The sequence below is a fragment of the Panthera uncia genome (genome assembly GCF_023721935.1).
Source record: "Panthera uncia isolate 11264 chromosome E2 unlocalized genomic scaffold, Puncia_PCG_1.0 HiC_scaffold_20, whole genome shotgun sequence".
Lineage (NCBI taxonomy): Eukaryota > Metazoa > Chordata > Mammalia > Carnivora > Felidae > Panthera > Panthera uncia.
In genome coordinates, this window is record NW_026057589.1 from 19,549,274 (window position 1) to 19,573,163 (window position 23,890).

At 43.2% G+C, this 23,890-nt stretch overlaps 1 protein-coding gene across 2 annotated transcripts in view; it reads left to right on the forward strand.

The window, feature by feature from the left end:
- HSD17B2 (hydroxysteroid 17-beta dehydrogenase 2) overlaps positions 1–23,890 on the forward strand; it is a 90,872-nt gene that overhangs the window by 24,884 nt on the left and 42,098 nt on the right. The gene's annotated exons all lie outside the window — the stretch shown is intronic.

A 23,890-nucleotide genomic window follows, 5' to 3' on the forward strand; every position in this document is an offset into this window, starting at 1 on the left:
TCATTTATTCACTCAGCAGGTAGAGTGTCCAGTGTATGTCAGGCACTGTCCTAGGTGCTGGAGGTTAAACAGATCACAGAGCAAAGTTCTTGCCCTCACCAAGTTTGCATTCTATTGGGGGAAACAAATATCTAGAAATTAATGGGCCAACACGTAAGACAATGTCAGGCAATGGTAGGAACAATGAAGAAAAATACCACGATGTCTTAGATTAGGTGGTTAGCACAGCATCCCAAATACAAGTGCTCAATAAAGAGTAGCCTTTTATACTACTCTTATTATTTGCGGTGTGATTTGCTACAGTATCTAAAGTGATCCTTTTACAATGTAAGTTAGTTGAAATCATTTCTTTGTTCAAATTTTTTTTTTTTTGTTCAAATGTTCTAATGACATCTCATCACACTTAGAATAAAAACCACTGTCTTCACCATGATTTGCAGTACCTTGGATCTGTTGACAATGGGGCTGGATGCTTCTTTTTTTGTGGCTGTCCTATGTGTTGTAGGCTGTTAAGCAGCATCCTTAGACTCTATGCACTGGATGCCGGTAGCAACCACCCAATTGTGACAACCAAAAATGTCTCCAGATATCATTCGATGTCCCCTGGGGACAAAATCACCCCATTTGATAGCCCTGAGCTTACAGCTAGCTTGAACTACTGCTCTGATTTACTTCCCACTATTCTCTTTTTACTTACCCTTCTCTGGCCAAAATGGCTTCCTTGTTCCTCCCCCAACACTCTGTCCCTGTCTGAGAGCCTTTGTCTCTGCTCTTTCCTCCGCCTGGTGCACCCTTCCCTGGAATATCCGTTCAACTGCTCCCTGCTCAGTGTAGCTTTGCCTGACTTCCATAAAGAATATGGCATTTTCCTCCCCGGTCACTATTCTGCTTCATAACATCCATCACCACTTGACACCATATGCATTTGCTTGTTTACTGAATATGCCCCATCTTCCTCTGCAATGTAAGTTCCACAGGATAGGGACTTGGATGGTTTTAGGTACTGCTGTACTCCCGTGATCTAAAAGAGTGTGTAGCACATAGCAGGCACTTAATGAATATATGCTGAAGGAATGAATTAATGCATGAATGTATGACTCTTAGAAGGCTAGGAAAGAACGCACAGGATAGAAAAAGCAGGACATAGCTGAGATGATGAAGAAACCAGCCCAATTGGAATAAAAGTAGGTCTGAAAGTTGGGCTTGTTTGGGTGTGAACAAATTCAATTATTGTTGAAATCCAGGCTGCATACATGATCCATCACCTATCAGACAAGTAGGAGCCAGAGTAGTTTCATGAGTAAGAGAACAATGTGGTGAGGATGGAGTGGAGATTAGAAGCCTGAGTCCAAGTGGAAAACAATTCAATGAGATCCAACTAGAAATTAACATGATGTTTTGTGTGTGGACAGAGGTGGCACATAGGTTTTCTCCCCTGTGCCATCTTTGCTTGGTTAGGAATGTTGGGTGAGTAGGTTCTGAGGGTGACAGTGCTTTGATTTAACAATGTCTGTGGTGGTATTGGAAGGATGTGGCAGCAGAGGCATCAAGGGTCTGCCATCCCTGTTGGAAGAAACTACGTCAAAGGCACTGATTGTTACTGAAACAGAAAAGAGGGGAGCCCCGGTGGCTCAGTCAGTTAAGTGTCTGACTTCCACTCAGGTCATGATCTCTCGGTTCAGGAGTTTAAGCCCTGCGTTGGGCTCTGTGCCAACAGCTCAGAGCCTGGAGCCTGCTTTGGATTCTGTGTCTCCATCTTTCTCCGTCCCTCCCCAACTTGTGTGGGCACGCTCTCTCTCTCTCGCTCTTGTTCTTAAAAATAAACATTAAAACAAAAAAGAAACAGAAATCAGAGAAGTGTAAATCAGGGCTCTCTTGGATTTCTGCACGGTATTTTAGACAAATTTCGCAGGTAGTGTCTTGTATCATTATGTGTTAGGAGCTGCCAGATGAGATTTGGGCTCTATGTTGGCAAGAGTGTCATCCTGTCAGTCAAGAAACACCTTCCCTGTGAAAGAGACCCAGAGAGACATTATTAAGGCAGCACTTTGAAGATGAAACTATAGATAATGACAGGGAGGAGGAACAAAGCCACCTCAAGATAATGGGGCAATTTAGCTATGTCTCTAGGTAGTTTTCCTTTCTTTGTGTTATGTTACTCTTAAGTAAATTTACTTTTTATGTGGTAGCGTGGGGTGTTTTTTATGTAGTTGCTTAACATGTTTTTACAAGTGTAACTTTGCTTGTAACCTTCCTTGTGAAATATAGAGATGGAACCTTTAACAAAAAAATTCCACTAGCAAAACCACATGAAAACAGGAGAATGAGCAAAAGAATCCAGCCTCAAAAAAGATGAATGTATGATTCCCTTTATTTAAGGTAAAAATCAGGCACAACTGATCTATGCTGTTAGACATCAGAATAGTGGCAACCTTTGGGGTGGAGATGACTGGAAGTGGACACAGGGAGGGTTTTGGTGAGCTGGTAATGTTCTGTTTCCTGATCTGGGTGCTAACTGCATGAATGGATTCACTCTGTGAAAATTCATCAAAGTGTACACATAAAAGTAAAAAAAAAAAAATACCTAAGAAATTTCCTCTATAATGTACATAGAAGATGGATAGTCTCAAAACAGTTATTGCCTTAAATAACTCCATCAGGTGAAACATACACTAGTTATTGATTTATAAAGATTGACCATATTCAGATGAAACATGATGAAGAGGAAAACCAAAACAAAAACAAGTGTGTGCTGTAGAATCTTATGATTCTAACTGCATCTCTGCTCTTGTTAGTTGAATGATGGTGGAAACTTTATATTCTTTGAAGATTGGTTTCCTCATCTTGAAAACAGGCATAAGAAGAGGGGTGCCTGAGTGCCTCAGTCGGTGAAGCTTCCAACCCTTGATTTCAGCTCAGGTCATGATCTCATGATTTGTGGATTCGAGCCCCACATCAGGTTCTGTGCTAACCTTGTAGAGCCTGCTTCAGATTCTCTGTATCCCTCTCTCTCTGCCCCTTCCCCACTTGCTCTGTCTCAAAAATAAACATTTAAAAACAATAAAAAATAAAATATGAATAAAAAGATATACTTTTACAGAAGCCAACTGAAAGAACTCCAAATGGCCAAAGTTGAAATAATGTGAGCAATAAAATGGTATTGGATTATAACCCAAGGTATAAAATGAATATCCATGAGCCCATAATGATATAAATAAATGATCAAATAAATCAATAAATGAGGGAGAAAAGACAAATCTCCCATGCAGAAAAATTCCAAGTAATTTACATAGATACTTCATTCTAAAAGAAGGGAAGATAGCTGCTTACTCCTTAAGCGTGAGCTATGCACAGACTTCCTTCCCGATGGCACAGTACAGAAAGGGAAAAGAGAGTAACTTTACAGTGAAGAAACCTGAGAACATTGCTTCGCTCAGGTCACCAAGGATAACATCAACAGTCACAAGTCCTGCTGATAGTGTACTCTTCATATGATGTGATGAAAGGCACTTTATCTCTGTGATCTCCTTCCCCAAACCCATAATCCTAGGCTAATCGTGAGAAAAACAACAGACAAATTCCAGGAAGTGGGTATCCTACAACACACCTGACCAGTACTCTTTAAAACCATCAAAGATACCAAAGACAAAAAAAGGCTGAGAAACTGCCACGGCCAAGAGAAACCTAAGGAGACAGGACCACTAAATGTAATGTGGTGTTCTGGATGGGAACAGAAGAAGGACATTAAGTAAAAAGTTAAGGAAATTTGAATAAATATGGAATTTAGTGAATTGTAATGTATCCATATCGGTTCATTAATTATAGAAAATGTCACAGATGTTAATGATGCGGGGAAACTGTATGCAGGGTATGTGGGAATTCTATACAGTCTTCCTTATTTTTCTACAAATCTAACTGTTCTAGAAAATTTAAATTATTTTTTTAAAAAGACTGACTTTAATCTTGAGATCTTAGGCATGAAATAAGATAACATATAAATACAAGGCTCTCGAACCTTTGGGACCTAGTTCCCTTGGACAGGCAAAATTCCTTAGGGCCTGCCTACCACACCCATTTATGCACCAACTTTTTGTTTCCTATATGCCCTAGGGGCAAAACAGATATTTATGGCAACCAGATCTTGACAGAATGCTGGGTTAAGAGCCATTTGTATACTCTGACTTCATATGTGAATATAAAATTTGAGAAGCCTCTAATAAGTTAGTGCATGTGAAAAAAAAATGAATGGATGAAAATGGTCATTAAAAAAGGATCTGAATTTGGTGGGGGAGGAGGAGGGATCTGTTTGTGGCCCATCAGTGCATCATTGGCTATACTTAGAGAATTTATTTTTATTTTATTTATTATTATTTTTTTAGGAACAGAGAGAGAGCACAAGCAAGGGAGAGGGGCAGAGAGAGAGAGAGAGAGAGAGAGAGAATCTTAAGCAGGCTCTTGCTCACTATGGTGCTCTACATGGGGCTCAATCCCACGACCCTTGGATCATGACATGAGCCAAAATCAAGAGTTGGATGCTCACCTGACTAAGCCATCCAGGCACCCCTGGGAGATTTTTTTAAAGTTTTTTTTTTTAAGCTTATTTTGAGAGAGAGGCAGAGAGAGAAGGAGAGAGAGAATCACAAGCAGGCTCCACACTGCCAGCGTGGGGCCCGATGTGGGACTTGAACCCAGAAACTGTGAGATCATTACCTGAGCCAAAAGCAAGAGTTGGATGCTCAACTGACTGAGCCACCCAGGCGCCCCTTGGAGAATTTTTTTTTTTTTTAAATCATTGACTACCTATTGCAGGTCATACATGGTGCTAGCATATGAATATGAGAAGAGTTGCCGTGCATAAATCGTCACTTCATATTCTACTAAGGGAATTTTTAAAAAAGCAATTCAATCAACAAATATGATAATGTTCGAATTGAAGAAAATGACCAAAAGGCTGAGAAAAAGAATAATATGGTGTGAGATTTGGGATGGCAGAATGGTGTGGGTTGGCTCCCCTGGGAAGCAGACTCTGAGGCAGAGGTGAGCACGCGAGGCGTTTCTTAAGGAGCATCCTAGAATGTGCACCTCCAGGGAGGAGAGAAGGAAGCAAGGTTCTCAGCCCCTTGGGGAGCTCTAGCACTGAAAGGACCCTTCATATTTCTCCCAGGTTGGGCTGTAATGACCAGACCTGTGTTTGTGCTTTTGCATGGATCAATTGTTGAATGGGGGCCACACTGGGGAGGGTGGCTCTCTGTAGCTGAGACAATTGCTGGACGAGTTGACTTCTTCTTCTTTTTTAAATGTTTATTTATTTTTGAGAGAGAGAGACAGAGAGAGAGACAGAGACAGAGCATGAGCAGGGGAGAGGCAGAGAGAGAGGGAGACACAGAATCTGAAGCAGGCTCCAGGCTCCAGGGTGTCAGCCCAGAGCCCGACACAGGGCTTGAACTCACAAACTGTGAGATCATGAGCTGAACCAAAGTCAGACACTCAACGGACACTCAACCGACTGAGCCACCCAAGCACCCCTCGAGAAGCTGACTTCTGAATGATGTCTGCCAACAAAACTCTGTTTCTGGGGCAAGTTTTTCCTGAAGGGAATCTGGGTGGCACACCATAGGAACATCCACCAGAAGAGCGAGGGGACGTCTACTTTAAACACAAGAGTCAGGAAGGTCTCTCTGAGGTGGTGATATTTCAGCTAAGGCTGGGAGGATGAGAAGGACCCAACAAGGCAAAAACAAAACAAAAAAGATGAGGAAGTATTACATGTGTGAAGGTCCTGAGGTAGGCAAAAATGTTGTGTGGATACCTCAGATATGAGCCATCAGGCGCCAAGCTAATATTCTTTTTCTTCCCTGAGGTACATCTTTTCTAAGTTCCTGAAAACGAACTGCAGGTTCCCTCAGCTGCTTCATGTTTCCAGCGGTGTGCTGGGGTCCACTTCTACCGGCTTTAGAGAGACGATTGTTGAATACTCAGAAATCTGGGGCGCTGATTGTTAAACCATCGACAGCTTCAAAGGTGTCTTAGCTCAGGCTGCTCTAAAAAGGCACCATAAACTGGACAGCTAATAAACAAGAGAAATGCGGGGCGCCTGGCTGGCTCAGTCAGTTGAGCGTCTGACTTCGGTTCGGGTCGTGATCTCACAGTTCACGGGTTCAAGCCCCGTGTCGGGCTCTGTGCTGAGACAGCTCAGAGCCTGGAGCCTGCTTTGGATTCTGTGTCTCCCTCTCTCTCTGCCCCTTCCCTGGCTTGTGCTTTGTCGGTCTGTCTCTCTCTCAAATAAATAAATAAATAAATAAATAAATAAGTAAACATTAAAACAAAAATTTAAAAAACAAGAGAAATGCATTTCTCACAGTTCTGGCTCCCACGTAGTCAGGTTCCGGGGAGAATCCTTTTCCAGGTCGCTGGCTGCTGATTCTCCTTGTATCGTCCCCTGCAAGAAAGTGAGCAGACTAGCTCTACAGTCTACAGACTAGCTTCTAAGAGCACTAATCCCATGCAAGAGGTTCCAACCTCATGAGCTAATCACCTCTCGAAGGCCCCAGCTCCTAATTCCATCACGTTGGGATTAGGGTTTCAAAATATGAATGTTGAGGAATGTCATTGCTTCTAAGCCTTTTGAGAGGACAGAACTGAAGAAAATGTGATGTTTGGAAAGGGTATTGATGCTTTTAATCCAAATTTAAGATGCCAGGGATTTTACTGAATTACTTCGATGCTGAAAATCTTGGTTCCTAATGACATTAACATAATACTTCATTTGCTTTATTCTTTTCTTTTTTAAAGCTTATTTATTTGTTATCTCTGTTCCCAACATGGGACTCGAACTCAGGACCCCGGATCAAGAGTTGCATGCTCCACCCACTGAGCCAGCCAGGTGCCCCTTATTTGCTTTATTCTTGATATACATATGGCAGTTCAAAATAATCATAAATTACAATAATAATTATGGTAAGGCTAAGGAATACAGTTTAAAAATGTTGTCAGTCTTCACAATTTTAGTTAATAAACGACTTTATTAACTTTAGTTAAGAAGTGACAGAAGTAGAAGAATCGTTTTGTGTGTGTTTGTACGTGTGTGTATGCGTGTGTGTGTTATCTTGAATGAAATAGTGAAGGAGGCAATGATCATTAATGTAGGCTAAGCCTCATGTGAAAGGTTGACGGGGAACCTTGAATTATATGGTTGGGTTGCCAGCACCTGAATTTGCTGATCGATCACCATCATTAAAAGTGCAACATGACTCATGCTTGCCCTTGTTGGTGGTACAACAGGAGGCATCCAGCACCGCCTACGAGGCAGTCTTGGGGGGAGAAAAGTGAACCTAAATCAACTTAAGCCTCTAGATCTAACTTTACCAGAAATACAGAAGACAGAGGAGCAAATTAAAGAACAGAATAAGGAAGCAGTTTGCCAAACTTAGAATGTGGGGTATTATTTAGAATAAATAATAATAATAATAAATAATAAATAATAATTATTTAGGATAAATGCCACGGTTTCCTCAACAAATAAATGGGATGAAAAAGGGAATAGAATCCTGTAGAGGAGATGACACTTCAGAGACATGAAGACCAAATGTGATGAGTGGAATTTGTTTGCGCCTTGAGTCAAACCGACTGTAAAAAGACATTTTGGAAATGAACGGGGAAACAGGAGTACATCCTAGGTATTAGATGACAGTGAACAAGAATTGTTGGGGCACCGGGGTGGCTCAGCTGGTTAAGCTACTCACTTTGGCTCAGGTTATGATCTCACAGTTTGTGGGTTCAGAGACTGACCCTGCTTTGGATTCCGTGTCTCGCTCTTTGCCCCTCCCCCACTCAAGCTCCATCTGTGTCTCTCTCTCTCTCAAAAATAAATAAACATAAAAAAGGAATTGTTACTTTTTGCAAGCTTACAAAGACCATATAGTTATATTTGAAAATATATCCTTGCCTTTTGGTGGTGTATACTGACATAATTATAGGTTTATGGATAACATGATATTAAGGGTGGGATTTGCTTTAAAATGTAGGAGAAAAAGGGGTGCCTGGCTAGCTCAGTCAGAAAAGCGTGTGACTCTTGATCTCAAGGTCGTAAGTTCGAGCTCCATGTTGGGTGGAGAGATTACTTAAATAAATAAATAATTTTTTTTTAAAAAATGCAGAGAAAAGGGGAAAACTATTGGGGGAGGAAATAAATAAAACAGAATATTGATAATTTTTGTGGATGGAAGATGGGTACATAGTCCATCATACAAGGTTTTCTTGTACAGAATAGTTTTTTAAAAATTCAAATGGCAAGGAATGGCGAAAGGGACATGCATAAGCATTCCAGGCAGAATGTCCGATGTAATCAAAGATGTGGGTGAGGAGACACCAAGGATGTTCTAGGTATGGTTCCGTGTGGCATTCAGGATGCAAGCAGAGGGAGAGGGGGAGATAAACTTGGAAATGTAGATTGGAATCAGATGGTACAGCCTTTGCTGCTGAACTGAAGAACCTGAATGTTAGCTTGTGGTCAGTGGAAATGTCTAAGGCTGGAGGCAGAGGAAGGGTAGGCTCAGGGACAGAACTGGGCTCTGAGGTGCAGACATACGGCAGGGCAGGGGCTGGCAGGGGCTGGCAGGCTGGAGTGGAGGAGCAGCGAGTCCAGGAAACCAGTACAGAGTGGGGCGAAGAGAAAGGTGACGGTGCCTGATGCTTCCACGTAATCAGTGGGCGTTTTGTCATTAGGCAAATATTTACAGAGCAACTACAACATGCCAAGCACTGTTTCGGGCACAGGAGGTAGAATCGTGGACTAGATAGCACCAGATTCCCGGCCTGATGGAGGGGACCTAGTTCTTTCTCTCTCCTGCCAGTATTCTTCTCCGATGGAATATTTACTAAACAAGGGATTTGGGGTTCCCTATAAATATTACCTATGGCCTATAGTTCCCAGAGCTTTCTATTTATAACATTCACCACTCTGTATTGTAATAATTTACCTAATGTCTGTCTTCCTCCTAGCTAGAGTTTCTCAACCTTAACACTACTGCTATTTGGAGCCAGATAACTCTTCGTGGTGGGGTTTGCCCTGTGGGCTACAGGATGTCAAGTAACATCCCCACATCTACCCATTGGATCATCAGAGTTGTGACCAAAAAAAAAAAAAAAAAAAAAAAAAAACCTTCGCATATTACCCAATATCCAGGGGAGCAAAGTCACCCTGGTTGAGATCCCCGCCTTAGATCAGTGTTTCTCAACCGTGACTGCAAATGGGAATCACCTGGAGAGCTTTAGAAACTGTTGCCAGCATTTAGTCCCATCTCAGGCCAACTAAATTAAGACTGTCTGGGCATGTGGCCTGGGCACTGATTTTTTTAAAGTGTCCCAGGGATTTCAGTGGGACTCAGGATTAAGGCAGTATGCACCATGAAGGTGGGGAGAGGTCTCTCTTTGATGGTGGTGTTTCTAGGACTTATCCCAGGGATTCCTAGATGGATGATGCCTGCACAAATGAATGAATGTGGAGATAGGAAGACACGTCCGAAAAGTGGCATTTAGGTAAAGCCAGCGCCCTACCTCTTTTTATGGTCATGGACACCAACTGTTGGCTCATCTCTCCCCATTTTCTTTCTTTATGAGAAGGTGGGCATTTAGTGGATTAGAGAAAAAAACCCAAAAAGCACTCTCCAAATCTCTGCAAAGACACCCTTAGAGGAAATGGGGCTGGGAAGTCTTGGCTGAGTCCCCTAGTACTGTCAACAGGGAGTTTCCCCCGCCCTAATCTGAGTACTCAGCCAGAGTACCCAAGACTCAAAGAGGAGTCTTTCTAATGGTGTCTGGGCTTGGCCAAGGATTTCTGAAATTCTGATCATTTCAGCTGACCACACATCTTCCCCATCAGCATGGGTTTCAGGGATGTCAGTACTGAGACTCATGTCCATTGTTTCTTAACCAGAATAACCTGAATAGATGTAATATAAAATTTTGGACAATTATGATGCCATTTCCTACTGCACCCCAACCTTGGTGGCCATCTGATGGCAGGCTGACCTGGGTTTACCTGGATTTTTTCATCATGAGGTGCAGAAAAGGAGATATGGAGATGACTATCAAAATCTTAGGATGGAAGGCAAGGGGACTGAATGGAGGTGAGGATCAGGAGAAGGCACTGGTCTTGTGTAACTGGAAGGAGAGTGATGTCATTTAGGAGAATAAGGAATTCTAGAAGGTGAAGCCATAGGTGATGAATTTGGGGTGGCCACAGGGGAAGTTCAGGAGAGACATCAGGACTGGACTGTAGTCTGGGAGTCTAGCCCTTGCCCAAGCCCAGCAGAGTCACTTTTGCTTATTTTGCAGCCAGTCTAGGAGCTGTTCCCTCATGCACCACTTGAGAACAAATTGTTGCATTTCCCCTTCTGGATGAGCAGTTGGTGCTGTTGCACGGATGATAGGAATCCATCCTCTGGGAAGAGAGGTGGCACCAGTGATGGAGACCCTTCTCTGGCAGACAGCTCTCATTGGTGTCCCCACTTTGTGCATCCTCCCTGCCCATCTTCTGCCCAAGGTGCTCAAAGAGACAACGACTCATAGAAGGAAAAGAACGTGCCTTAGAAAGAGCAAATCTGGGTTCAAAAGACAACTCTAGCATATCCCAGATGTGTGGCCTTGAACAAGTATTGAATGTTTTGGCATCTCAGTTGGCCATCTTAAGAGAGGAATAGCAGGGGCGCTTGGGTGGCTCAGTCAGTTGAGCATCTGACTCTTGATTTTGGCACAGGTCAAGATCTCAAAGTTTTGTGAGTTCGAGCTCCACGTCGGACTCTGCGCTGGTGGAGCAGAGCCTGCTTGGGATTCTCCCTCTCTCTCTGCCCCTCCCCTGCTCATGCGGTCTCTGTTCCCCGTCTCTGTCTCTCTCAAAATAAATAAATAAACTTAAAAAAAAAGATGACAATAGCATGGCATAATTATTCATAAAGATTCTATTTCAGGGAAAGAAATGCATTTATTTCCATTACAGAATGGACTTTTCCCGGGGCCACACCACCCAACAGTTACTACCTTGAGAATACCACTGGCAAAGGAGGTGGTGTTGGTGGTGCAGTGGCAAGTATTTGCTCTTCCTGGGTTAAGAGCTGAGCCTTAAATGACCCTCAGGGAAGCCTTAAGTGCACTAGAGTTTTATTTTGTTTATCTACCATTTTATCAACCCTAATATATTTTATAGGGAACAGGCAGTGACAACACGACGGTGGCAATCTGATGGATTGCTTCAGTCTTAAGCAAGGGAGGAGACAGTCATTTCCTCCTCGGTTTTGCACAGGTTTCAAGATAAGCATCTCTGGGCCCAGATGACTTTTGTAAGTGGGACAAAGTACATCAGGGGTCTTGGAGGCTCACAAGGCTACAGGAGTGGGGCAGGTATCATTAGGAATGCCGGGAGTGCATAGAGGAGGGCACTTGTTGGGATGAGCACTGGGTGTTGTATGTTAGCCAATTTGACGATAAATTTTATTTAAAATAAATAAGTAAATAAGTAAGTAAATGAATGAATGAATAAATAAATAAAAAGGAATTCTGGAAGTGGCACATGCCCACCATGGAGCCCTGCTCTGAGAGTGTGACCCATGGCAGGGAGCATAGGGACCCTCAGTTTCAAGTCAGGGGTTCCTTGTTGGAATGCAGGCCTGCAGTTGGCTTATCTCCCGGTTAACCAAGAGAAACCATTGACCTGGATTCTCAGGTGAACTCCCCTGATTCTAGGTGTTAGTTTAGATTTCTACAAAACACCCTGTGCAAGCAAAACACCTATCAGACCATGCTCTTATTGATACATAGCAGATCTTCAGTTTGTGTTTGTGCGTGCCACTGTTAGAAGTGAAATCCACTGTGAGAAAAGCCCTCAATACCTCCGAAGATGCCTATACCCCTAAGAAGCCCTGCTTGTGGCTGCTGTTGGTCCAAGAGATCACTGGCAACGGGAGGACTTGGAGGGGCCTTAGGGACAGGGTGTGGGAGAGATGGGACCCTGGCAGAAAGTAGAGCCGATGACCCAAGATAAGAACTGAACTGACAATTCTTTTGGTTCCAGGAACTAGAAGCAGCCAATGAAAGTAGTAGCAGGGTTGAAGAACACAGCTGCCATTTACTTAACAAACACCTGAATAGTAAATGCCATGTGCCAGGCCTTGTGCCAATTACTTTAATTAATCAAACCATTTTAATCCTTCTAACAACCCTAGGAAGCAGGTGCTAGTATCGCCCTACATTACAGATGAGGAAACTGAGGCACAGAGGGGTTGATGGGCCAAAGTCACATGAATGACTTTGGTAAGTGGCAGAGCCAGGATTTGAACTCAAGTCTCCTAGCTCCAGAATCCAGGCTCAGACCATTTCTCCATGCTGCATTTGTTAAATTAATTAATTAATTAATTAATTATTTTTTTTATTAAAAATTTTTTTATTGTTTTTTGAGACAGAGAGACAGACAGACAGAGTACGAGCAGGGGAGGGGCAGAGAGAGAGGACGTCACAGAATCCGAAGCAGGCTCCAGGCTCTGAGCTGTCAGCACAGAGCCCAATGCAGAGCTCGAACTCATGAAATGTGAGATCATGATCTGAGCAGAAGTTGGATGCTTAACTGACTGAGCCACCCAGGCATCCCTATTTTTGGTTTTTAAAGTTTATTTATTTTGAGAGAGACAGGGACAGCACAAGTGGGGGAGGGGCAGGGATAGAGAGAGAGGGAGAGAGAGAATTCCAAGCAGGCTCCACACTGCCAGCACAGAGCCTGATGAAGGGTTTGAACCCACGAACCAGGAAATCATGACCTAAGCCGAAACCAAGAGTCAGAAGCTTAACTGACTCAGCTACCCAGGCATCCCTCTCTGTTGCATTTTAATAGGGAGAATTTCATCTCATTATGAAAAATAATGGTTTGTGGTTTTGAAGACAACGTAGAAATGTATAAAAATGGTTTACCTAATATTAATTGAAAAATTAGTTGTCAAATTATATGTGTGCTATAACTGGAATTGTTAAAGAACAATGTGCAGAAAGAAGTCTAGAAGAAAAAACATGAAGCCTATAAAAGTTGTGCTACATTGGTAAGATAAATAGGGATTTCTTCTTTTACTTCCCCATTGTTGATTTAAAAAATTTTTTTTTTACATTTATTTATTTTTGAGAGACAGAGAGAGACAGAGCACAAGTTGGGGAGAGGCAGAGATGAAAGGAGACACAGAATCCGAAGCAGGCTCCAGGTTCCGAGCTGTCAGCACAGAGCCCGATGTGGGGCTCGAACTCACCAACCGTGAGATCATGACCTGAGCCGAGGTCAGACGCCTAACCGACTGAGCCACCCAGGCGCCCCCCCGTTGTTGATCTTAAAGTTTCATTACTTGTAGGATGTTTGGATAATGACTAGAAATTTACAGGCTTACACATTCTTCCCTCTTCGTCCCTCTTTCTGAATGTAGCTTCCAAGGGGGGGCACCTGCGTGGCACAGTCAGTTAAGCGTCCGACCTCGGCTCAGGTCATGATCTCACGGTCCGTGGGTTTGAGCCCCGCATCAGACTCTGTGCTGACAGCTCGGAGCCTGGAGCCTGCTTCGGATTCTGTGTCTCCCTCTCTCTCCCTCTGTCTCTCTCTCTCTGTGCCCCTCCCCAGCTCGTGTTCTCTCCCTCAAAACTAAACGGACATTAAAAGAATTAAAGGAAAAAAAAAAAGACTTGAATGTCGCTTCCAAGGGACCAGCTTGTATCCAAGAGCACATGCAGTCTCACCTTTACAGGGTGGTGTGTTACATTCAAGGGACATGGTCCTAAAGAACTTCTGAACTTCACAACTTACCTAATTTAAGATTTGAACAAACGTTGGACTGTTTCTGTTCACCAGCTAATCCAGCACTCTCGAGTAGCAATGGGATAAATCTAGTTCCCATGAGCCCACCAGCTTTGAGACTACACAATTGTTAACTCTTTTGAATTAAAGGGATTCATACTGTTTCCATTTTGCACATAAAGGGAGACTTTATTAATATTTTTAGAATGAATCCGTATTTCAAACTCACTCCTATCTTGTACAGATTTCGTTTCAATGCTCATTACTTGCTCCAAGTTGATATATTTCTAGGCTATTAGAGATAGAATGATCTCAAAGGGCATAGCTTAAACCGAACTCCAGCATGTTATCCACCCTCTACCAGGGATGGATGTCCAACTCAACAAATGTTTTGTTGAGTACTTACTTTGAGTCAGGTACTATCAACTTGAGTGACAGGATTCTCTGTTCTGAAAGCATTCACATTCCAATGCCTTCTTAAATGCCCATTTGTTCAACACATGCTTTTTACTGACCATCTTCTTTGTGCTAAATCCTATGTGCTAAAAGAATGGAATATTTTTAAATATTTTATTTATTTATTTTAAGTAATCTCTACACCTGACGTGGGGATCGAACTCATGACCCTGAGATCAAAAGTCATGCGCTCTGCCAACTGAGTCAGCCAGGTACCCCAAAGAATTGAATATTTTATATCCCAGCTGTTTAGATCCTGGACCCTGCTTGGGTTCCAACCTAACCCTGCCATGTCCCAGCTGAACGATTTAACTCTTTTTGTGTCTCAGTTTCCTCCTCTGTAACTGATGGTAGTAAAATGACTTACCTTTCAGAGTGGTTGGGAACATGTAATGAGTTAGTATGTGAGAGGCTGGCAGGAACTTGGTGAACACGCAATCCATGCAGGGTGTGGTTATTTTCAGAGATTACCATTAGAGAGCCCTTATGAGACACTTGCCTTTTCCCCAAGGCCCCAGCCTTGTTTTGGGGTTTCCAGAGTACACAAGGATTCTCAACGGGGCGCGGCTTTCTTTCCCAAGGTGCGCTGACACTTGCATAGGCTCAGGGCTAGCAGAGCCTGATCTTTAACACTGTAAATCACAAACGATGTCCTGGTTAGAGCCACGATACTGATAAGAGCTGCTTACAACATGTGGGGTCTTGTGTAAAACATCTACTGTGTGTTACCTCCCAACATCAGCTTAGGAGGGAGGTACTGTCATAACCCCACTTCCCAGATGAAGAAATAGAGGGTCCACACAACTACACAGAACATTCTCCAAAACTCATGTGTGGAAGACGCAGATTCAGGCAGCATGCATCTTAACTGAGATGTTGAGTTGGTCCTCACCAGACACAAATTCTTCGTCTACCAATTTGTGCATGCAAAGGCCTGAAAATCAGGAAGGATAACAGTTTTATTTTTTTTTAAATCTATATAATTATTACTGGGAACAGGCACTGCTAAACACATCACAAAGATTAACTGGTTTAGGTATCATTAGTAAGTCCACTTTACAGATGAGGAAACGGAGACACAGGGAAGTTAAATAACTTGACCAGGGTTGCATAGGTAGGGATGGTGGGACCAAGGCTCACACCCAGGCCTCTGTGCTGTGCCTTCTTACAGATAAGGATAAGCAGATGGCCTTCTATGAACTTTGGCTTTGTTAATTCACCGTCAAATAAAAACAAATCCTGATTTAGTAAGGAGAGGTTTTATTTGAAAGGGTTATTGCAGGGGGATAGGACTGGCGTCGTATGGGGAATACTCTGACCATAGGTCTGCAAGTATCTCAAGGGTTGGACCAAAAACAGAATGTTGCTTTTAGAAGGGGCAGTAAACATGTGCAGATGGCTCCAGGCGAGGGGCATTGCATGGACAGGCAGGCTGTGACCAGACAGATGAGAGAAGGTTTTCCCCTGAGACCAGCCTATTCTCAGGAGTGGCTGTCTACTGGCTTAGGCTGGGGGTGGGCCAGGGCCCAGGGAAAGAAGAGAATCTGCACCAAATGTTGGTTAACAAGCACTTTTTTCCAATGATTCGCTGGTGACAGGCCATTCAGCTAATTATTTATGGAGCAATGGAGGGCCTGGGTCTGGCCCTGTCACAGGTAAGCCAGGGGAGCATCCATGAGTGTTACCCAGGTCACAGGGGGCAGGTGACTTCTTTGCACTAAGGTGTCTCCTGAGAAACAAAGAGAGGGGGCGATTCTGTTTGCTGTTTTCCAGAATCACAGGGCCTGGGAAAGTTCAACACGCCATCACTCCATTTGCCTCCAGCACAGACACACCTCCTTTTACCTCACTTGGCTTTGTTGTGCTTCGCAGACAATGCGATTTTTACAGACTGAAGGTTTGTGGCAACCCTGTGTTAAGCAAGTCTATGGACACCATTTTTCCAACAGCATCTGCTCACTTCATGTCTGTGTGACACATTCTGGTAATTCTCACAGTATTCCGAACTTTTTCTTTACTATTATATTTGTGATGGTGACCTGTGATCAGTGATCTGTGACGTTACTATTGTCATTGTTTTGGGGCGCCACGAAGCGTGCCCATAGAAGATAGCAAACTTAATCAGCCCTTCCCTCGTCTCCCCCTGCCCTCGGGCCTCCCTGTTCCCTGAGACTCAGCAGTATTGAAATTAGGCCAGTTAGGAACCCTACGCTGGCCTCTAAGGGTGCAAGTGACAGGAAGAGTCCCTTGTCTCTCACTTTAAGTCAAAAGCCAAAAGTGATTACGCTCAGGGAGTAGGGCATGTCGAAAGCGGCGATAAGCCGGAGCCAAGCCTCTTGCATCATTTAGCCAAGCTGTGAGTGCAAAGGGAAAGTTCCCGAAGGAGATCAAAAGGGCTCCTCCAGCAGACACGCAAATGCGAAGAAAGCGAGAGGCCTTACTGCTGATGTGGAGAAGGTTTCAGTGGTCTGGATAGAAGAGCAAACATTCTCTTAAGCCAAAGCCTAATCCAGAGCAAAGTGCTAACTCTCTCCAGTTCCATGGAGGCTGAGAGGCGAAGAAGCTGAAGAAAAGCTTGAAACTGGCAGATATTGGTTTGTGAGGCGCAAAGGAAAGAGGCTGTCGTCCTAACCTCAAAGTCCAAGGTGAAGCAGCAGGCGCTGTTGCAGAAGCTGCAGCAAAGTATTTAGACATAGTGAAAATGGCTACACCGACCAATAGATTTTCACTCAACAACAAGACGTTCAAAGCTAGAGAAGAGAAATCAACGCCTGGCTTCAGAGGTTCAAAGAAGAGGGTGATTCTCTTCGTAGGGGCTAATGTAGCTGGTGACTTTGAATTGAAGCCAGTGCTCACTCACCATTCTGAAAAGGCTTGAGCCCTTAAGAATTATGCTAAATCTGCTCTACTTGTGCTCTATGAATGGAACAACAAAGCCTGGCCGACAGCACATCTGTTTACCTAATATTTTAAGCCCAGTATTGAGACTCACTGCTCAGGGGGAAAAAAAAATTCTTTCAAAATATTAGTGCTCACTGACAATGCATCTAGTCACCCAAGGGTGCTGATGGGGGTGGTACAATGAGATTAATGTTGTCTTCATGCCTGCTAACGTAACATCCATTCTGCATCCTGTGGATAGAGAAGTAATTTTGAATTTCAAGTCTTATTATTTAAGAAATACATTTTGTAAGGCTAGAGATGCCATAAAAAGTGATTCCTCCGATGCATCTGGGCAAAGTCAATTGGAAACCTTCTGGAAAGGATTCACCATTCTGAATGCTGTTAAGAACATTTGTGATTCATGGGTAGAGGTGAAAATATCAGCATTAACAAGAGTCTGGAAGAAGTTGATTCCAACCCTTATGGATGGATGACTTTGAGGCTGTCCAGACTCGAGTGGAGGAAGTCACCACAGATGTAGTGGAAATAGCAGGAGAACCAGAATTAACAGTGGAGCCTGGGACATCTGGATGGCTCAATCGGTTGAGCGTCTAGCTTTGGCTCAGGTCATGATCTTGCCGTTTGTGAGTTCGAGCCCCACTGCTGTCATCAGACTCACTGCTGTCAGTGCATAGCCCACTTTGGATCCTCTGTCTCCCCCTCTCTCTGCCCCTCCCTGGCTTGTGCTTTCCCTTTCTCTCAAAAATAAATAAACATTAAAAAAAAAAGTGGAGCCTGAAGGTGGGACTGAATTGCTGCCTTCTCATGATAAAACTTTTAATGCATGAGAAGTTGCATCTTATGGATGACCAAAGAAAGTAGTGGTCTTTGTGAAAGTGGTTTCCACTCCTGGTGAAGATGACTGAAATGACAAGAGAGGATTTAGCAGATAAACTGAGTTGTCAAAGCAGCAGCAGGATTTGAGAAGAATTAACTCCAATTTTGAAAAAAGATCTCCTGTGGGTAAAATGCTACCACACAACATCAGATGAAACAGAGAAATCACTCTCTAAAGGAAGAGTCAATCGATGTGGCAAGCTTTACCGTTGTCTTAAGAAACTGCCACAGCCACCCCAACCTTCAGCAACCACCACTCCACTTGGTGAGCAGCCGTCAGCATCCAGGCAAGACCCTCCACCAGCAAAAAGCCCAGATGATGGTTAGCATTTTTTAGCAATAAAGTATTTTTTAAATATATTATTTTTAACATTTATTTATTTAATTTTGAGACGGAGAACGAGAGAGAGAGAGCGACCAGGGGAGTGACAGAGAGAGCGGGAGAGAGAGAATTCCAGGCAGGCTCCACACTATCAGCTCAGAGCCCGATGCGGGGTTTGAATCACTCACGAACTATGAGATCATGACGTGAGCCGAAATCAAGAGTCGACACTTAACTGACTGAGCGACCCAGGTGCCCCAGCAATAAAGTATTTTTTAATTAAGGTATGTACATTGTTTTTTAGGCCTAATGTTATTGTACATTTAATAGGCTACAGTATAGTGTAAACATAACTTTTATATATGCTGGGAAACCAAAACATTCATTTGACTCGCTTTATTGTGGCAGTCTAGAACTGAATCCGCAAAATCTCTGAAGTTTGCCTGTATCTTCCACATGCCAGGCTCTTCCTAGGAACTTTCTAGAGAGTTAGATCCTGGATTCACAAAGCTTGTCAAAGTTACGACCTTCAGGGGGTGCGTGGCTGGCTCCATCCATCTGTAGAGCATGTGACTCTTGATCTCAGGGTCGTGAGTTCAAGCTCCACATTGGGCATGAAGATTACTTAATAAATTAAATTTTTTTAAAAAGACGCTACTTTCAAAAATATCTTCCAGATTGTTCTCTACTCAGAGAACATGTAGTCAGGATCAACACATCTCCTTCTTCTCTCACTTAGCATAAAGTTTTCAAGATTCACCATTGCTGTAGTGTGTAACAGAACTTTATTTCCTTCTATGGCTGAATCATATTTCATTGGATGGATACACCATGTTGTGTTTGTATCCGTCTGTTGGTAGACTTTTGGGTGGACAACCTTTCTCACCCTCCTCTGCACATGCCCTGGCTGGGTGTTTCTTTGCTGCATGGAACCCGGGGCCGCGGCCTTCATCTCTGCACTGCAGAACGATTCTTTCTGTGCAGGGAAGGAACATGCTGACATCCTAATATGACAGAAACCTGTCAGGAGAATTGGAAGCTTGAAAATTCATGGCCTCAATATGCCCAGCTGCGTCGACCATGAGGCAGAAGCACAGGGTTTGGTGTATCACAAATGGGAGGGGCCCTCCGTGGACACATGGCCTTGCCCGCCAGAGCAGGTGTAACCCAGCTCCAGACCCATTCTTCGTGCCAATCGGGTTCTAAGTTAGTTACTTGCAGGTTGATCATACCCTTCCTTGCTGGACTACATGAGGACCATTCTGGACTTGGCTTCCCCACACTTCCCCTCTCTTCTTAAACAGATAAAGGAGAAGGTGGCTGGTCCAGGATAACGAAGAGGCATGGGCTTGGATTTAGGCCCTGGCAGAGAGCCTAAGTCTATCCCTATTATCTCTGTAATGCTGGCCCCTCTCCTTTTCAGTTTTCCCATGTGTAGAATGGGAAAGGTAATCTCACCTGTTGACATTCGGAGAATAATTTTGCAAGACAGTACTGGTCACCAGTGACATCTGGGGTTTCCGGGGTGGTGTAGGGATTTGCGTGCTTGGCACCTATCTGTGGCACTTGGCACTGTCCAGGAGCTTGTTCCAGCATAGCTGACTGAGAAGTTGAATTTGTCCAGCTGCAGGGCAAAGCCACATTCACTGGGCTCACAAAACTGGTACACACATATATTATTACATGTTGAAGAGCCATAATTCTAATGTGCTGATTTACACCAAGATGGACATCTGTCACCTGGCTCAGATGCTTCTGCCTCCATTGTTACTGTCTCTTCCTCTGGGGGCCCTGATGGTGACGCTTACACGTCACCATCACGTGTGTAATGAGACACGAGGCCTGTCTCCTGAGCATAGATGCACATGGACATACAAGAAGCAAAAGTTAAATGCAATCAGCATTATTTATAGTAGTCGATACATGGAAGCAACCCAAGTGTCCACTGACAGATGAAAGGAGAGGGGTGCCCGGGTGGTTCAGTCGGTTAAGCATCCGACTTTGGCTCAGGTCATGATCTCACTGCTTGTGAGTTCGAGCCCCGCATCATGCTCTGTGCTGAGAGCTCAGAGCCTGGAGCCTGCTTCAGATTCTGTGTCTCTCACTCTCTTTCCCCTCCTCCACTTGTGCTTTGTCTCTCTGTCTCAAAAATAAAGACATTAAAAATATTTTAAAAAATAGAAGAATGGATAAAGAAGATGTGGTGCACATGTGCGCGCACACACACACACACACACACACACACACACAGAATATTATTCAGCCATAAAAAAGAATGAGACCTTGCCATTTGCAACAACATGGATGGACCTACAGGTATTATCCTAAGTGAAATAAGTCAGGAAGACAAATACCGTATGATTTTACTTGTATGTGGAATCTAATATAAAACAAATAAAAAAAAATCAGAAACAGATCCATAAATAGAGAACAAAGTAGCGGTTGCTAGGGGGAGGGGGCTAGGGGCCGGGCAAAATGGGGGAAGAGCAGTGAGAGATACAGGCTTCCAGTTATGCAACGAATAAATAAGTCACAGGGATGAAAGGGACAGCATGGGGAATATAGTCATTGTAAGAGTGATGTATGGGGACAGATAGTAGCTACACTTGTGCTGAACACAATATAATGTGTAAACTTGTCAGATCGCTAATTTGCACTTCGGAGACTAATGTCACATTGTGTGAGCCATACTCAAGCAATAAATAAATAAACAAAGAAACAAATAAATAAATAAGACAAAAGGACAGAAAACAGGCATTCACATGCCTTGCTGATAAATGTGAAGGACTAAAATCTATGACCATTTTAAACGTGTCTATCTTTGACCCAGAAAGTCTCAGTGTCTGTCCTAGAAAACAAATACATACATTCAGAGACACATAAGTGATGTTCTTTCCAGCACTGTGCATGAGAGCAAAAGAAGGAATTAACCTAAATGTCCATGAATAGGAAAATGATTATATAACTTTTAGTGCTTATGATGGAATATGACACAGCAATTTTAAAAGATGGTATATCAATTTTAAAAGAACTATATCAACTGACATGGATATTCCTCCAAGATACTTTTTAAAAATGTTTTTATTGGGGCGCCTGGGTGGCGCAGTCGGTTAAGCGTCCGACTTCAGCCAGGTCACGATCTCGCGGTCCGTGAGTTCGTGCCCCGTGTCGGGCTCTGGGCTGATGGCTCGGAGCCTGGAGCCTGTTTCCGATTCTGTGTCTCCCTCTCTCTCTGCCCCTCCCCCGTTCATGCTCTGTCTCTCTCTGTCCCAAAAATAAATAAAAAAAAAATGTTTTTATTTATTTTTGAGAGACAGAGAGATACAGAGCGCTAACGGGGGAGGGGCAGAGAGAGGAAGACAGAATCCGAAGCAGGCTCCAGGCTCTGAGCTGTCAGCACAGAGCCCGACATGGGGCTCAAACCCACAAACCGTGAGATCGTGACCTGAGTCGAAGTTGGACGCTCAACCGACTGAGCCACCCAGGCAGCACTCCAAGATGTTTTGTTAAGTAAAACGCTACATTCACCCATTTTGTCCAACCCACCACCCCCCGCCTCTCTGACAACCATCAGTTTGTTCTCTGTATTTATAGGTCTGATTCTGCCTTTTGTTTGTTTATTCATTTGTTTGGTTTTTTAGGTCTCACTTAGGAGTGAAATTACATGGTATTTGTCTTTCTTAGTGTGACTGATTTCACTGGGCGTCATACCTTCTAGGTCCATCCATGTTGTCTCAAATGGCAGGATTTCATTCTTTTTTTAGGACTGTATAATATTCGTGTGTGTGTGTGTGTGTGTGTGTGTGTGTGTGTGTATAAAACACGTTTTCCTTATCCATTAATCTATTGATGGACACTTAAGTAGCTTCCATTTCTTGGCTGTTATAAACAATGCTGCAGTAAAAATAAGGATCCATGTATCCTTACAAAGTAGTGTTTTTGTTTTCTTTGGGTAAATACCCAATAGTGGAATTACTGCATCATATGGTATTTCTATTTTCAATGTTTTGAGTAACCTCCATACTGTTTTCCACAGTGGCTGCACCAATTTGCGTTCATGACAACAGTTCCCAAGTGTTCCTTCTTCTCTACATCCTCGCCAACACTTGTTATTTCTTGTCATTTTGATTGTAGCCATTTTAACTGGTGTGAGAGGATATCTCATGGTGGTTTTGACTTGCATTTCCCTGGCACTTAGTGATACTGAACATCTTCTCATGTGTATGTGTATGTGTATGCCATTTGTATGTCTTCTTTGGGAAAATGTCTATTCAGTGCCTCAGCCCATTTTTGAATTAGATTGTTTGATTTTTTTTTTTTTTTTTTTTTTTTTTTTTTTTTTTTTTTTTTTTTTTTGGTGTTGAGTTTGTCCTTTCACCATCTAATGGTGATCATCCTCTTCTTAGGGACAGTGACACTTCTGTTCAGATTCCAGGAAGGTTTTGTTAGCTTGGAAGTAAGATGTCTTTTCCGATCACTGACACATTGATCCTTGAGTTAACTGTCAGCGTGCTCTCTGATTTCTCATATTTTCCAGTTCTTAGGTAGATGTCTGACTATAGCCCCTGACTGCTGATAAGAGGGATCCCTCAAGGTTTACAGGAAAGATCACCTGACCCAGCCAGTGTGAAGACTATGTCTCACCTTTAGAGTTTTGGAGGCATATTGACTGTTGGGTATTTATTCTGCTGTGGCTCAACAGGTGATTTTATGTGCATGTTGCCTTCATTCAGACCTTCAGATATCTAACACTTGTGGGCATAAAACCATTTTTCAAGGGTCCATAATATCCTGCAGACTGGTTTGGGTAAACTCCCACCTCAAAATATGAGGGGTATTTTACATATTATTTGTCACCCATTTATTTCCACAAAGTGATGCACTTAGGGCCTTCTATCTGGTTTCTGTTGCAACTATCTTTCTAGGGTTGATGTCTATTCAACAACTTGGGAGAAGGCCATCATGGGGGAAAAAGTTCTGAGGAGATGAGCAGTGCAGGTGGCTATGAGCCATCATCTTTCATAACCTAGAAGGGACTGAGAGGCTTCTTGTTACTGACTTCTGTCCACAGGGATGCAGGATCTGACATTTTGTTATGTCTCTAAAACCCAAAACCAACCCTAAGGTATTAGTTTGTAATGAATGATTCACTGAAGATTTTATGGGGTGATGGAAGCTACATCAAATATGACGCAGCAGAGATTAATAGAAAAATTTCCATGATGTGTCTTTATTTTCCCTCCTAAGTTATGTGGCCACCAGCCACTCCTGGACCATCCCTCCATCAGAAATTCCCCTTTCACTTAAGCCCCCACTCCAAATTTTACCTAACTTTCTTCTTTTTATACAGAGAAATGCATCTGTTTTGGCTTGTCTGTGCATTTTTCCACTTAGCAGATAAAGAAACTTCCTCAAGTGCCACCGTCTCCAGAAAACGTGGACAATCATACCTAGCATGGAATGTTTTCCTCATTAAGTGACTTCTCCTGCCACCTGAGTCTGAGCCCACTTTG